General features: G+C 42.2%; 1 long non-coding RNA gene across 1 annotated transcript in view; it reads right to left on the bottom strand.

The window, feature by feature from the left end:
- Positions 1-8356: 8356 nt before the first annotated feature.
- The window catches only part of LOC132538653 (uncharacterized), a 60774-nt gene continuing 52271 nt past the window's right edge, over positions 8357-16859 (bottom strand). The window contains exon 2 of the long non-coding RNA XR_009550015.1: positions 8357-8496. This is a non-coding gene — a long non-coding RNA (uncharacterized LOC132538653). The remainder of the gene's footprint in view (positions 8497-16859) is intronic.

Raw genomic sequence — 16859 nt, forward strand, 5'->3', positions numbered from 1 at the left:
TAGAATATCTGAGATCTTAAAACATTATTTTGGGGAGTCGGGCTGTAGTGCAGCGGGTTAAGCGCAGGTGGCGCAAAGCACAAGGACCGGCATAAGGATCCCGGTTCGAACCCCGGCTCCCCACCTGCAGGGGAGTCGCTTCACAGGCGGTGAAGCAGGTCTGCAGGTGTCTATCTTTCTCTCCTCCTCTCTGTCTTCCCCTCCTCTCTCCATTTCTCTCTGTCCTATCCAACAACGACAACAACAATAAAACAACAAGGGCAACAAAAGGGAATAAATAAATAAAATAAATATTTAAAACAAAACAAAACAAAGCAAAAAAACAAAAAAAACATTATTTTGACTTTATTCTGCTAAATTTATTCTCTGACAATGAATACACACACACACACACACACACTTTTATCTCTTCAATAAGCAAAAAGGAGAATTATGAATTGGAGACCCCTCACACTGTATTTAAAAGCAATCTACAATTAGCTCTAGACCGAGTTACTTTAGCCAGGGTAACTGAAGGGTAACAGTTTTGAAAGAACCGAGCTGTTCCAGTCATTCCTGCTATTCATGTAAGGAATGGCCATGCTTAGGGAGACTTGAGTTCCTGCCTTGCACTTAAGAAGCATGTATCGGGGATTCGACTTCCGGAGGCGGAGCTACGAGCAGCAGATAGCTTTCTCTCCTCTCCTCTCCTCTCCCGGATCAACTAGGAATACCAAAGGAGACCACCTGGACCGAAAAGACAGGACTAGAATGACCACAGAAACCCAGTAAATCACCCGTGAGTACAAACACGTGTGGCTGGTGACAGAGAGGAGAGAGGGGCCTAAGGAGAGATTAAGTGACTGCTAACAGTTCGACAGTCTGTCAGTGGAGACACCACCTCCAGTCTGCTCCACCAACAAGGGGACAGCTGAAGGGAGGAAAGGACTCCCCAGAGACTCACCAAGTACAACTCTGAGTCTCCATTGCTACTACCCTCAGAATCTGGAGCAGCAACAGGGAGGGACACCAGGGCACAGAGATCTAACCGGGAAACTCAGGAGAAGACCTATACCTCGGTGGCATAGCTGAAGGGCTGTGAAAGTCTCTTTGCATAACCACTGGATTATCTCTGCCACACCCTGCTTTATCTCTTGGTCAGGAGTCATTGATTAAGCCAAGAAGCCTATTGATAGTTTAAAAGCCCTCAGGCTACCATAGCCTACAGGGGGAAAAAAAAAAGGCTTTTACACCACTGAACTCCAACTCAGGGATTGAAAAAACTGTTAACTTATATAAAATGGTTAAAACAACAAGAAAAAATAATGGAGACTCGAACCAGGACAAGAGTCCAGCTAAAAGTCCTCCAGAGGGCGAAGCACAAAACAACGAGTTCAACATCCAAACATTAGCTAAGGAAATAATAACAGGAGTGAGTAAAGAATTTGAAAAAATTGTAATCAGAACTGCAGGAACAACAAATGAGAATATGGAAGAAAATTCTAATAATATCATGGTTATTAGAGAGCTGAAAGCTGAAATTGCTGAGCTAAGAAGGCAACTAGCTGAACAAGCTAAAACAGTATCAGAGAAGGGCAACAAAATAGATGAACTCCAGAAAGCAGTAGAGGGCAGAGAGAATAGGATCAATGAGGCTGAAGACAGAATTAGCAAGATTGAGGATGAATTAGAGACAACTAAAGAAGAAGTAAGAGATCTCAAAAAGAGATTAAGAGATGCTGAAAACAACAACAGAGTCCTATGGGATGACTTCAAAAGAAACAATATATGCATTATTGGCTTACCAGAGGAAGAAAGAGAAGGAGAGGAAGAAAGCGTTCTCCAGGCCATAATAGCTGAAAATTTCTCTAGTCTAGACAACACCAAAGACATAAAGATTCAAGAAGCCCAGAGGGTCCCAAACAGAATTAACCCAGACCTAAAGACACCAAGACATGTCATACTTAGATTGGAAAGGAATAAGGATAAAGAAAGGATCCTCAAGGCTGCAAGAGAAAAACAAAGAGTCACCTACAAAGGAAAACCCATAAGATTAGCAGCAGACTTCTCCATACAAACACTACAGGCCAGAAGAGAATGGCAAGATATCTATCGAGTGCTCAATGAGAAAGGCTTTCAGCCAAGAATACTATATCCTGCTAGATTGTCATTCAGACTAGATGGAAGCATCAAAACCTTCTCAGACAAGCAACAGTTGAAGGAAGCAACCATCACCAAGCCTGCCTTGAACGAAGTTCTGAAAGGTTTCCTATAAACAACCAGACCACCACAAATAGAACACATATCAAAACACTCTAAAACTCTACAAGAATGGCGTTAAAATATCTTCAATCTTTGATATCAATAAATGTGAATGGCCTGAATTCACCTATTAAAAGACACAGAGTAGGAAGATGGATCAGAAAACACAACCCAACAATATGTTGTCTACAGGAAACTCACCTAACGCAACAAGACAAACACAGACTTAAAGTGAAAGGATGGAAAACTATCATTCAAGCCAATGGCCCACAAAAAAGGGCAGGAACAGCTATTCTCATATCTGACATGATAGACTACCCTATGATCCTGCAATTCCTCTCCTGGGGATATATCCTAAGGAACACAACATATCTATCCAAAAAAAATCTGTGTACACATATGTTCTTGGCAGCACAATTTGTAATAGTCAAAACCTGGAAGCAACCCAGGTGTCCAACAACAGATGAGTGGCTGAGCAAGTTGTGGTATATATACACAGTGGAATACTACTCAGCTGTAAAAAATGGTGACTTCACCGTTTTCAGCCAATCTTGGATGGACCTTGAAAAAATCATGTTGAGTGAAATAAGTCAGAAACAGAAGGATGAATACGGGATGATCTCACTCTCAGGCCGAAGTTGAAAAACAAGATTAGAAAAGAAAACACAAGTCGAACCTGAAATGGAATTGGAGTATTACACCAAAGTAAAAGACTCTGGGGTGGGTGGGTGGGTGGGTGGGGAGAATACAGGTCCATGAAAAATGATGAATTAAATAGTGGGGCTTGTATTGTTGAATGGGAATCTGGGGAATGTTATGCATGTAAAAAAAAAAAAAAGAAGTAGAAACGCAAAGCAGAAATTGACTGAGTTTGGAGTATGGCACCAAAGCAAGAAAGCAGAAGTACACTAGAGTTTGCAGTGAGTACCTCCCTAATACTTCCTCTCCACTTTTCCAAGCTTTGGGACCAGGATTGCTCAACAATTTGTTTGGCTTTGTATGTTAACTCTCTTTTCAGTCACCAGGTTCCAGGTGTCATCAGGATGCCGGCCAGACTTCCCTGGATTGAAGACCCCACCAATATGTCCTGGAGCTCAGCTTCCCCAGAGACCCACCCTACTAGGGAAAGAGAGAGGCAGACTGGGAGTATGGATCGACCAGTCAACGCCCATGTTCAGCGGTGAAGCAATTACAGAAGCCAGACCTTCTACCTTCTGCAACCCACAATGATCCTGGGTCCATGCTCCCAGAGGGATAGAGAATGGGAAAGCTATCGGGGGAGGGGGTGGGATATGGAGATTGGGCGGTGGGAATTGTGTGGAGTTGTACCCCTTCTACCCTATGGTTTTGTTAATTAATCCTTTCTTAAATAAAAAAAAAAAAAAAAGAAGCATGTATCCTGACACCCTAGGCACATCTGTGACATGTGAATACTACCTGAGAATCTCTTAGTCACTTAAATATTTCCCCTAATTTTTTGTTGCTATTTTATTTATTTTTTAAAAACTTTATTTATTTATTTATTCACTTTTTCCCCTTTTTTGCCCTTATTGTTGTTGTTATTATTATTGTTGTTATTGCTGTTGTTGTTGTTGGATAAGACAGAGAGAAATGGAGAGAGGAGGGGAAGACAGAGAGGGGGAGAGAAAGTTCGGCACCTGCAGACCTGCTTCACCGCCTGTGAAGCAACCCCTCTGCAGGTGGGGAACTGGGGTCTCGAACCAGGATCCTGATGCCTGTTCTTGGTTTCACCCCACGTGCACTTAACCCGCTGTGCCACCTCCTGGCTCCCTGTTGTTATTTTTTGTTGCTGTTATTCTCTGACTGAAGATTCTCCAAATACAGAATCTGAGAAAATCTACAGTAAAATAATTTTCTTCTACTGGAGACTCTGGAGAAAAAAATCCCCTATTTTTTTAAAATTTTGATTTATTTTTTCTCTTTTATTTATTTGACTTTATTGGAGAGTCAGTGAATTATAGAGGAATTATTGACACAAGCAGACAATTTCTCACCTCCTAATGTTTGGTGTCTACAAAATATACTCACCTCCAATTTGGGAATAGGACTTAGGTCCTTTTCTTTCTTTTTTAAAAAATTTATTTCTTTATTGGGGAATTAATGTTTTGCATTCAACAGTAAATACAATAGTTTGTACATGCATAACATTCCCCATTTAACAATACAACCCCCACTATGTCATTTATCCTTAGGTCCTTTTCTACCATCATGCACCAGTACTTAAAACTAACCCCCTAGCTCCTCACTTCGCCTTCCTTCCCAGAGTCCTTTGCTTTGTGCAATACGCCAAATCCTGTCTAGGTCTCACTTTGTGTTTTCCTTTTTTGTCATGTTTTTTTTTTTCTTTCTAATTTTTATCTATAAAATGGAAATATTGACAGGACTATAGGATAAGAGGGGTACATTTCCACACAATTCCCACCACCAGAACTCCATACCCAATCCCCTCCCTTGATAGTTTTCCTTTTATCCCTGTCCTGGTTTCTTAAGTTCTACTATGAGTTGAAACCATTCTGTATTTATCCTTCTCTTTTTGGCCCCTTTCTCTCTTTCTCTCCTGCCCCCTCTTTCTTCCTCTGGATGGCAGTGGAGAGGCTGAAGCTGTTGGATTTGCCTCAAAACAGAGGGCATTTGTATGCAGTTTAATGGAACACAGCATATCAGACACTTTCGAATTCCAAAGCGTTGTTATAATTTTTAAATAATACATCACTGAAACTTTGCCTTAGCATAGAACATTCCAGTCCTCCACAAACATTTATGAGCTCCATTTCCCCCGCTTACTAAACAGCAACCTTCCTGGCACGTGCACAGTACAGTGCACTCCAGCCAACTAAGCCACTGTCACACTGTCAGATGAAATAAGTTTAGTGCTTAGTTCATGTAAAGCCACAAAAAATATATATGTACCCTCCATAAATGAAATTGTCTGATATCAGCATGTGAAACTTTAGTCCTCTTGGATTTTGGAGCTTTAGATTCAGTAAATGTAAGGATTGTTGATGGTCTGTACATTTTGATTGCAATTAGATCTAGTGATATGATACACAGAGGCAAGTGTGCAGCTGTGGAATTAATTACTGAGTGTTTAGCTCTGCCAGCATTCACCACCCTGAGTGAGTTTGAAGTACTGCAGTCCATAGCTTTGTGTGAACACAGTCATTTTCCACGGAGCTGCCTTGTTAAGAACTGTGATCTTTGACCTGTGGTGGTTGGTTGCATGGGCTCTGCAGAAATGAAGAAGTTTAGGAACAAGTTTTCAGATCAGCACGGCAGCGCTTAATTCTCCTGAAATCATTGCACTGGAAAGACAAAAATAGAAGGAGGGGCATTTTTCCCCCTTCAGAGACTCAAAGGATGAGATGGTCAAACCAGAAAAACATTTTTTTCTTCTATCAAACTATATGCCTCTAGTTTGGAGTTAACAGAGCTTTTCCTGTTTTCTTGGCTCCTTCCATTCTTGTAAAAAGTGTGAGAAAAGGCCAGGGGTATGTGCAATGCTTATGGCTTTGCTGCCAATGAGTCTCTGAGTGGTACAGAGAACTCTTGCCTCTCTATCGAGAGGTCCCAAGAGTCCACATCAGCTCTGAAACACACACCCTTTATATTCTGGGGATTCTCAAGTTCACTGCTCAAGTTCAGCCTCATTACTAGAGGAGATTCTGTTCCGCCCGTGAGAAAACCCTGCCTCCCTTTGAGCAGGCAGAGACCACAAGCATGGCAGGAATTCGTCAGTTAAATCGATCTCATTCGTACATAAAGAAATAGCATCTTTATGCAATCAACCAGTTTGGAACGATTTCATACAACCCTTCACCTCCATCTCGTCCATCTTCTTCCTCCTTCCATTTGCTTATTTTGCAGAAAAACTCAACTTTTTGTGTTTCTTTGAAATCACTCTCATTATGAACTACAGAACAAAGAACATTGGAAGGGCTATTTAATATTATCTTATTCAATCCTTTTAACTTTGTGGAAGGGAAAAATGAAGTCTAAGACCTGAAGTAGCTCAGCTATCATTATTAGTTAAGGACAGAGCCCCCCCCTTGACCCCCCCCCCCAAGTCAACAGTTTATCACTTGAAGCCCTTTCTCCCTCCCCACTCCCTCTCTTCTTCTCTCTGTCTCTCTTCCTCCCTTTTCCTTCCTTCATTTCTTTTTTCTGGATGGAAACAGACAGATAGACACACACATACACACAAAAAGGGATAGACAGATACACAAGTACACACCACATACAGAGAGAGAGAGAGAGAGAGAATCCACAGCTCCAAAGCTTCCTTCAATGCGGTAAAGGCCAGGCTTGAAACTGGATCAGAGCACTTACCAATCGAGCTATTCCAATAGCTCAAAGATTTGTCCTTTATGCCTTTCTTACTCTTCAGATACATGACCTCTTTTCCTACTGCGGCTAGTTGAATACATTCTTTATAGAAGCTGTATGTACATGGAACTTGGTGTAATAGGGTGGCATCAGAAATTCTGCTCAAAGTAACATTTCTTTTCCACAGGCCAGGATGCAGGGAACTTCCACGACTGAATCATCTATAGAGATTTACTGTAACTTATGAATGGTCCCTGTGTCCAACACAAAGGTTTGTCCCATTGAAAACTCCTACATGTTTTTGTAAAATGAATATTCTATTCCTTGGTCCGAGCCCTTAGGCATTCCTTAATTCGGATTCATCTTATTGGATACAAGGAAAATTAAATTGCATTCAGGCTTTCTTAACCTACTAGCTGCCAATCCTGAAGAATGTACAAGGGAATTTCTTACACAATACTAAGTGTGCATTGCACAATGGCTCCAACAAAGAGGTTTGTGAGATACTGTACTAATGGTTTAAGAGTAAATGGAAGAGAAATGGATGAATGGAAGAATTAGAACGGAAAGAAATGTGAAAAAAAGAGGAAAAAAAAGGACTACAGAAGGAGGAAGAGTGAGATCATGATCACGTAAGTCACTGAAAATCTAGTCACCACAAATTGTTATCGATTTGGATCTTTCCTAAGTTGGATACAATTGAGATGACATGATAATTATATGGGCAGAGGGAAATATGTTATGCTTTGACTGGGCAGTGGTGCACCTGGTTTTATGCACACATTACAGTACACAAGGAGCAGCATTCAAGCTTAACTCCTACGTGTGGGAGCAACACTACAGGTGTCTCTCTTTCTTCCTCTCTATTTCCCCCACTCAGTTTCTCTCTATCTGTATAAAAAAAAGTTAAGGCTACTAGGAGCAGTGGATACATTGTGCAGTCACCAAGCCCCAGCAATAAACCTGGTGACAAAAGTAGGAAAGGAAGAAAGAGAGAGAGAGAGAGAGAGAGAAGGCAGGGATAAAGAAGAGAAAAAAAAATCGTGTAAGATATGTCCAAATTAATAAGGGAGCTCTGAATTAGAACTGAGAGAAAACTGCACATCGATATCCATGGTGAATGTATCTTTACTTGATAAATCACAAAATCATAGTTACATTGTGTGTTTACACTGCTTGCTTCCCCATACATGTATTCTTTTTAAAACTAGTAAACTATTAATTCAGAACTGCATGAAGTTTATCCCTATAAACATATAGAGCATTATCATCACAAACAACAAAGTCGAACAACAAAAAATGAATCAGATTGGTGAACCTGACTTTGTCATTCACCTCGGGCCCATAATAGGTGTGATTCTCCATCTTGTCAGTCACTCATTTCTGAAAGGACTCAAAGGAGCAGGCAGGCCATGGAAGTCTACACATCTTCCCGGCTTTGTGCACTGATTCATTCTATCTTACTTCACTCTGTCCTAATCTTTGTCTTCACAGACTTCATGTAGACACTTCAAGTGTAAGTCAGAAGGAGCAAGACAGGGACCAGATGGTGGCATATCCAGTAGAGGACACACATTACCATGCACAAAGGACCCAGGTTCAAGTCTCCTGTCCCCACCTGCAGAGGGGATGTTTCACCTGCAGTGCTACAGGTGTCTTTTAAAAAATTTTTTTAAATTATTTATTTATTTATTTACAAGTTTTTTTTTTCCTCCAGGGTTATTGCTGGGCTCGGTGCCTGCACCATGAATCCACCGCTCCTGGAGGCCACTTTCCCCCCCTTTTGTTGCCCTTGTTGTTGTAGCCTCGTTGTGGTTATTATTATTGCCATTGTTGATGCTATTCATTGTTGGATAGGACAGAGAGAAATGCAGAGAGGAGGGGAAGACAGAGAGGAGGAGAGAAAGACACCTGCAGACCTGCTTCACCGCCTGTGAAGCGACCCCCCTGCAGGTGGGGAGCCGGGGGCTCGAAAGGGGATCCCTACGCCGGTCCTTGCGCTTTGCGCCACGTGCGCTTAACCCACGGCACCACCGCCCGACCCCCCAAAAATTTTAAAATTATATTTATTTATTGGATAGAGACAGCCAGAAGTCAAGAGGGAAGGGGATGATAGAGGGAGAGAGACAGACACCTGCAATACTGCTTCATCACTTGCAAAGCTTTCTGCCTTGCAGGTGGGGACCAGAAACTCAAACCAGGGTCCTTGCGTATTGTAACTTGTAGTATGCTCTACCTGTGTACCACAACTCGGCCCCTGCAGGTGTCTTTCTTTCTCTCTTCTGCTCTACCTCTCCCTTTACTCTCAATTTCTCTCTGAGCAAAGACTTAAAAAAGAAAGAAAGAAAGGAGAAAAGAGAGGGAAGGAAAAGAAAGGAAAAGAAAGGGAAGGGAAGGGAAGGGAAGGGAAGGGAAGGGAAGGGAAGGGAAGGGAAGAGCCTATCAGGATTGGTGGATTAGTTGTGCAGGAACTGAGCTTCACCAATAACCTTGGTGGCAATTAAAAAAAAAGTAGAAGAAGAAAAAAAGGGAAGCAAATATCCAATGAGCTTATTCATACATGGGATTTAAGATATTAAGCAAGCACAAGGACCGGTGGAAGGATCCCGGTTCAAGCCCCCGGCTCCCCACCTGCAGGGGAGTCGCTTCACAGGCAGTGAAGCAGGTCTGCAGGTGTCTGTCTTTCTCTCCCCCTCTCTGTCTTCCCCTCCTGTCTCCACTTCTCTCTCTATCCTATCCAACAATGACGACATCAATAACTAACAATAATAACTACGACAATAAAACAACAAGGGCAACAAAAGGGAATAAATAAATATTAAAAAAATAAAAGATATTAAGCAAAGGAAAGAATGAAAAGGTGAAACATGAATCACCCCTTGATCTGTATCAGCAGATGTGAGGACAGCAGTGGGACAGCAAGAAAGGGTGCTCAAAGCGGGGAAGGGACACTATGCTCTGTAGTGGAGGAAGAAGGCATTTCAAACACGCACTTATTCGGGGGGCATGTGATATTGTACCCCTAAGACAACTACTGTCTTATGAACAACATTTTCCTAGTTTAATTTTTTATTAGTGATTTAATAATGATTGACAAGACTGTGGTATAAGAGGAGTACAATTCCATACAGTTCCCACCACCAGAGTTCCATATCCCATTCCCTCCATTGGAATTTCCCCTGCTCTTTATCTCTCTGGAGTATGAACCAAAGATCTTTATGGGGTGCAGAAGATGGGAGGTCTGGCTTCTGTAATGGCTTCTTTCTTGTACATAGGAGTTGATAGGTAAATCCATACCCCCAGCCTCTCTCTCTCTTTCCCTAGTGGGGTAGGGCTCTGAGGAGGTGGGGTTCCAGGTATGTTGGAGAAGTCGTCTGCCCAGGGAAGTCAGGTTGGCATCATGGTAGCATTTGCAACTTGGTAAATGAAAAGTATTAAGATAAAAAGCAGAACAATTTGTTTAACAATCAGGACACTAAATGTAGAAGTATTACAGATGAATTTTGGGGTATTCATGTTCGAATGAGCTAGGAAATCTATTTTAGGTAAAGGAAAAAGGATACAACAATGAAAATACTTCAAAGAGATAATTTATATGATGCTACCAGTTCATAGTTACTGATTGATTGTACCCATCAAAAATGATAGCAGTATGGACATTTTAAGAGGTGCTAGAGACTTGGGAGACAGCATAATGGTTATGAAAAAGACTTTCAGGGGAGTCAGGCGGTAGTGCAGCGGGTTAAGCGCACATGGCACAAAGCTCAAAAACCGGCATAAGGATCTCAGTTCAAGCCCCTGGCTCCTCACCTGCAGGGGAGCCGCCTCACAGGCAGTGAAGCAGGTCTGCAGGTGTCTGTCTATCTCTCCCCCTCTCTGTCTTCCCCTCCTCTCTCCATTTCTCTCTGTCCTATCCAACAACGACGACATCAATGACAACAATAATAACCACAACAACAATTAAAAAACCAAGGGCAACAAAAAGGAATAAATAAATAATAATTAAAAAAAAAAGAAAAGACTTTCAGGCCTGAGATTTTGAGGTCTGGTTCAGTCCTCAGCACCATCATAAACCAGAGCTGAACAGTACTCTGGGTGGTCTTTCTCTGACATTAAAACAAACAAACTTTAAAAAAAGAAAAAGGAGGGAGTGTGGCAGTAGTGTAGCGGGTTAAGTGCAAGTGGCGCAAAGCGCAAGGACTGGAATAAGGATCCTGGTTGGAGCCCCCGGCTCCCCATCTGTAGGGGAGTTGCTTCACAGGAAGTGAAGCAGGCCTGCAGGTGCCTAACTTTCTCTCCCCCTCTCTGTCTTCCCCTCCTCTCTCCATTTCTTTCTGTCCTATCCAACAATGATGACATCAATAACAACACCAGTAATAACTACAACAATAAAAATAAGGGCAACAAAAAGGGAAATAAATAAATATAAAAAATATTTAAAAAAAAGAAAAAAGAGAAGAACTAACAGAATTGGGGAGATCGTAGTGGGGCATAATCTAAACAAATACACGTAAGTAAGTGTTCAGTGTTGACCATCAACCACTGTTTGATATGCACAAAACCAATGTTATTCTATCTCAGAAATATCTGAGGTGATATGTTTGCAGATGTCATGTGCGTCAGAGGGCAGGTCTCTGCTATTCTGGGAACATGCCAACAGGACAGGATATTATTTTAAGATTAGAAAGACATTTTATGGACTGAATTCACTTCCATCGTTAGGGAAGAGGATGTCTCTTTACCCCACACATGGAGGCTTGCTCCTCTGTAGAGACTCAGCCATTCATATCAATTTGCAATATCTAGGAATAATTAGAGCAAAACGCAGTCCCCAAATTTGAAGAAAATGAGAACAGGGTTCAATGTATAATAACCCCAAGCCCCAAGTTAAATTTAAAAACAAGAAATAGGCACCTGCAGGGGGAAATCTTTGCAAGTGGTGAAGCAGGGTTGCAGGTGTCTTTCTGTCTCTCTCGCTCTCTGTCTTTCCCTTCCTCTTGATTTCTTACTGTTTCTATCTAATAAATAAATAAAGATAATAAAAAAATACAAAAAAATAAATAAGGGCAAAATAATTCTGACTCCAAGAATGAAAGGCATCATAATCAATTCATGAACTATTCCCTAACTGGATATATCTCTGCAGCTGCCTTTTAGGGAAGTAGAAAGATGACAACACCAACACTCTGTAACAGGAACTGGGGGCCTGGCAGTAGTGCACTGGTTGAGCACAGCTTACCTAGTGTAAGGACCCCATATGCTTCATGAGTGGTGGAGCAGTACTGCAGGTCTCTCTCTCTGTCTCTCTCTTTTTCCTTTTCCCTCTCAATTGCTTTCTGTCCTATCAAATAAAAGAGAAAAAGAGGGAAAAATGATTTCAGGGAGCACTGGATTCATTGTGCAGGCACTGAGTCCCAGAGATAATTCTGGTGTCAGTAAAAATAAAACAAACAGACAAAACCTGTCCTGAGTCAGGGGCTAATGCAAACTGGCATAAAACCTGCAATGATGCTCCCTGGAATTGCCCTCCTTGTATGGCTCCAGCTTAGAAGCCAAGCCTGGAGAACATTGTGCCAGGTGAGGCCACGAGTCCTAAGTGAACGCCTGGGCTCTGGGGGTCAGGAAGGGAGAATGGTGCATGGAAGCCTGTGCCTGTCACTGTTTCTTTGCAGCCTCACTATTGGCCTGAGCCGTGGCTGGTAGGGGCTCTTCCAGCTCCTTTTCAGTTCTTGAAGTCCTACCTGTGCAGCTCCATGGAGAAGGGATTAAGTCCCTTCTTTGGGTCACTTGCATCTCATAATCACCACCGTGAATGACAGATATGAGGTCCAGCTGCTACAGCACAGCCCACTTCATGTCCAGACTGTCAGTCCTGGGAGCCCCTTGTGACTACAGATTTATAGTCAGAGGCAGAAGCACTAAATTAGAATGAATTTATTCACCATCCTTCATAATGCCCCATCATTATACTTGATCCCTTACTTGATATAAGTGGTAGTGCATCATACTTGCTTTATAAATTCCTGAATGATAGAACATTTAGAGAACTGCATACTAGCCCAGGGCCCGCAGTGGCATGTGGATTCAGTATAAATAGGTTTGCTGAGCTGTCTACAAATATCAGTAGAAAGGATGGCAAACGCTAGAAGAAGAAGTAGAAAGGATGATTAACAAAAATTCAGGGGAGTCGGGTGGTAGTGCAGCGGGTTAAGTGGATGTGGTGCAAAGCACAAGGATCAGTGTAAGGATCCCGGTTCTAGCCTCTGGCTCCCCACCTGCAGGGGAGTCGCTCCACAGGCGGTGAAGCAGGTCTGCAGGTGTCTATCTTTCTCTCCCCCCTCTCTGTCTTCCCCTCCTCTCTCCATTTCTCTCTGTCCTATCCAACAACAATGATGACATCAATAATAATAATGACTACAACAATAAAACAACAAGGGTAATAAAAGGGAATAAATAAATATTTAAAAAATTCAAACATACTTTATTTCTTTATTCATTTATTGGACAAAGACAGAGAAACTGTGGTGGAAAGGGGAGAAGAGAGGGAAAGAAAAATAGAGGCATGGGGCTGGGTGGTGGCACATCTGGTTGAGTGCACATTCTGTTGTGCAAAAGGACCCAGGTTCAAGCCCCTGGTCCCCAGCTGCAGGGTGAAAGCTTCACTAGTGGTGAAGCAGGGCTGCAGGTGTCTCTCTGTCTCTCTCCCCTTCTGTTACCTACTTCCCTTTCCATTTCTGGCTGTCTCTATCTAGAAATAAAGATTAAAAAAAATAGAGGCACCTGGAGCTCCACAGTGACTTTAAAAAAATAACAAAACAAACAAACAAACAAAAATCCCCCCCCCCCAAAATCACAGCACAGGTGGTCCAGGAGGTGGCGCAGTGATAAAGCTTTGGACTCTCAAGCATAAGGTCCCGAGTTGGATCCCTGGCAGCACATGTGCCAGAGTGATGTCTGGTTCTTTCTCTCTTCTCCTATCTTTCTCATAAATAAATAAAATCTTAAAAGAAAAAACAGCACAGAAGTGTCCTTCAGTGCAGTGGGGGCTGGACTCAAACCTGGGCCATATACATGACAAAACAGCTAGCCTTTTACTCAATGTTTTAAACACATTCTCCATGTCAGGGCATGGTCACATGCTGGGGACAGAATTACAGGTGAAAAAAAAAAAAGGCATGGTTCTTTGTCCCAAGATGAATAAATACCTGAAAAGAATAACCTGAAAGAATAAACACCTCCACAGCCCATTAGGCTAGTCGGTTTGGACATAAATGAAGCAGATAAAAAGATTTAGGTAATGACATCTGTTATGACCACTATTTTTAATGTGAACTATGTTTTTTTAATTTATAAAATGGAAATATTGACAAGACCATAGGATAAAAGGGGTACAATTCCACTCAATTCCCACAACCAGAACTCTGCATTCCATCCCCTCCCTAGATAGCTTCCATATTCTTGATCCCTCTGGGAGTATGGACCCAGGGTCATTATGGGCTGCAGAAGTTAGAAGGTCTGGCTTCTGCAATTGCTTCTCCACTGAACATGGATGTTGGATATCTCTCTCTCTTTCCCTAGTGGGGCAGGGTTCTGGGGATGTGAGAGGCTCTAGGACACATTGGTGAGGTCTTCTACCCAGGGAAGTCAGGTTAGCAATCATGGTAGCATCTGGAATCTAGTGGCTGAAAAAAAGTTAAGATATAAAGCAGAACAAATTGTTGACTAGTCATGAACCTAAAGGCAAGAATATTTCAGGTGAAAATTTAGGAGTCTCCATTTTGGAAAAAGCTAGTAGGTCTATTTTAGGTATATTCCAAGGGGCCGATGGTTTTACTAGTTGTTTCCTGAGTCTGACAGCTAACATGTAGGTGGACCCAGGTTATTGTCTGGGTGATGGTGTCACAGTTGGAAAAAGGACTAGAAAGCTGGATCAGGGAAGAGAGTAGCTCCCAAATATGGAAAAAATATATAAATATTGTTGACTGTAAACCCCATCAATTTGATGTGGGGCCCATGTTCAGCACAGAATCCTATGTAACCTCTGCATCCCTGTAGGTCTGAGCTCACATTCTGTGGTTATAGCTAGGAACATTCCAGGCTGCACTAATTTCAGGACCCATATTCCTCAAGTGATAGGTAGAGTATGTTGCCAAACTTCCCTTCAAGGAATGGAACATTCCCTACCATTGTTGATCCACACAGAGGGCAAGGTCCTATAGGGGCCCACAAAGGGGTCCACTATGTTGTTCTTGATGGAAATGACCAGTGACCATGGAGAGAAGGATAAATTAGAGGTCTAGGCCCATCATGTTTATGTGGGAATCCCAGGACTCCCTGACTAGGGTATCAGGTAATGGGGTGACCTTGTAGTGACCAGAGAGTCATCATTAAAGTATGCTAGTCTCTTGCCCTTATCCAGCTTTTGTAATCTTTACTTTGTCTGAAAAAGTTAGCTTTGGAGTGATTGAGGGTTGTGAAATAGGAAGTAGGTGAGGGGGGTATCTAGGTTTAAGTAGAAACTATTTGATTAGGTACTTTATGGTGTCTTTTTTAGGTATTTCTACTTGCTTGCTGCATTTATTAACTCATTGACACTGTGCGCTATTGCTTTAAAGTGTATATTTCCCCCTGACTTATGGGTACATGTGTACACATGCCCTATCTCATGGGCCCTGGTCTATATCCAGGTTTTAGCTACTATGAATTGTGCTGCTATGAACATAAATGTACACATATCTTTTTGGTTGGGTGTTATGGAGTCCTTAGGATATATCCCAGAGGTAGCAGCAGGTTAAACGCACATGGCACGAAATGCAAGGATCAGAGTAAGGATATATCCCTAGGAGAAGAATTACTGGGTCATATGGAAATTCTGTTTCTAGCCACTGCTCTCCACAGTGGTTGGACCAATTTACATTCCCACCAGTAGTGTAGGGGGGGTTCCTTGGTCCCCACAACCTCTCCAGCATTTGTCCTTTTTGATGTATCACATTCTCACAAGGGTGAGGTGATAACTTATTGTTGTCTTTATTTGCATTTCTTCGACAATCAGGGACCTGGAGCAATGTTTCATATGTTTGTTGGCCTTTTGGAGCTCTTCTATATCTAATATTCTGTTCATACCCTATCCCTATATTTGGATGGGGTCATTTGCTTTTTGATTGATAACTTTGGTGAGCTCTTTATATATTTTGGTTATTAGCCTCTTGTCTGATGTATGGCATGTGAAGATCTCCCATTCTGTGAGGGGGCTCTTTGTTTGGGTGATGGTTTCTCTTGCTGTGCAAAAGCTCTTCAATTTGATGTAGTCCCAATGGTTTGTTTTTGTTTTAGTCTTCCTGGCAATTGAGTTTATATCATCAAAGTTGTCCTTGAGGTTTAGGTAGGAAAGTGGGATGCATTGGATCGACCTTCTCGTGGTGCATCCCGTGAGTACCCATTGATTGGGGAAACTGACGATCCTTCCTAGCCGACTGAATCCACATGGATCCCAGTCACTTTCAAAGCCAGCAACAAGCAGCTCCTGACAGCTTTCAACCTGACGCTGATGACTGGCTACGGAATAAGGGCAAACGCTAGAAGAAGAAGAAGGTAGGAAAGTGTTCCACCAATATTTTCCTCTAAGTATTTGATAGTTTCTGGTTTAACATCCAAGTACGACCATTTTTTAAAGCCTCTTTCTAGGTATTTTAAAATTTTTTTTATTTATAAAAAGGAAATATTGACAAAACCATAGGATAAGAGGGGTACAACTTCGTACAATTCCCACCACCAGACCTCCATATCCCATCCCTTCCCCTGATAGCTTTCCTATTCTTTAACCCTCTGGGAGTATGGACCCAAGATCATTGTGGGATGCAGAAGGTTGAAGGTCTGGCTTCTGTAATTGCTTCCCCACTGAACATGGGCGTTGACAGGTTGATCCATACTCCCATCCTGTCTCTCTCCCTAGAGGGGAAGGGCTCTGGGGAAGCAGAGCTCCAAGGCACATTGGTGGGGTCGTCTGTCCAGGGAAGTCTAGTTGCATCCTGCTAGCATCTGGAACCTGGTGGCTGAAAAGAGAGTTAGCATACAAAGCCAAACAAATTGTTGAACAATGGTGGACCTAAAGGCTGGAATAGTGCAGATGAAGTGTTGGGGGGTCCTCCATTTTGCAGATAGCTAGTAGGCATGTTTTAGTTATATTTCAAAGGGCCTGTAGCTATACTAGTGTTTTTTGTTTGTTTGTTTGTTTGTCTGAGCCTGAAATCTGATATGCAGGTGGATCCAAGTTA

The sequence above is a fragment of the Erinaceus europaeus genome, chromosome 5 (assembly GCF_950295315.1).
Source record: "Erinaceus europaeus chromosome 5, mEriEur2.1, whole genome shotgun sequence".
In the NCBI taxonomy this organism is placed as follows: Eukaryota; Metazoa; Chordata; class Mammalia; order Eulipotyphla; family Erinaceidae; genus Erinaceus; species Erinaceus europaeus.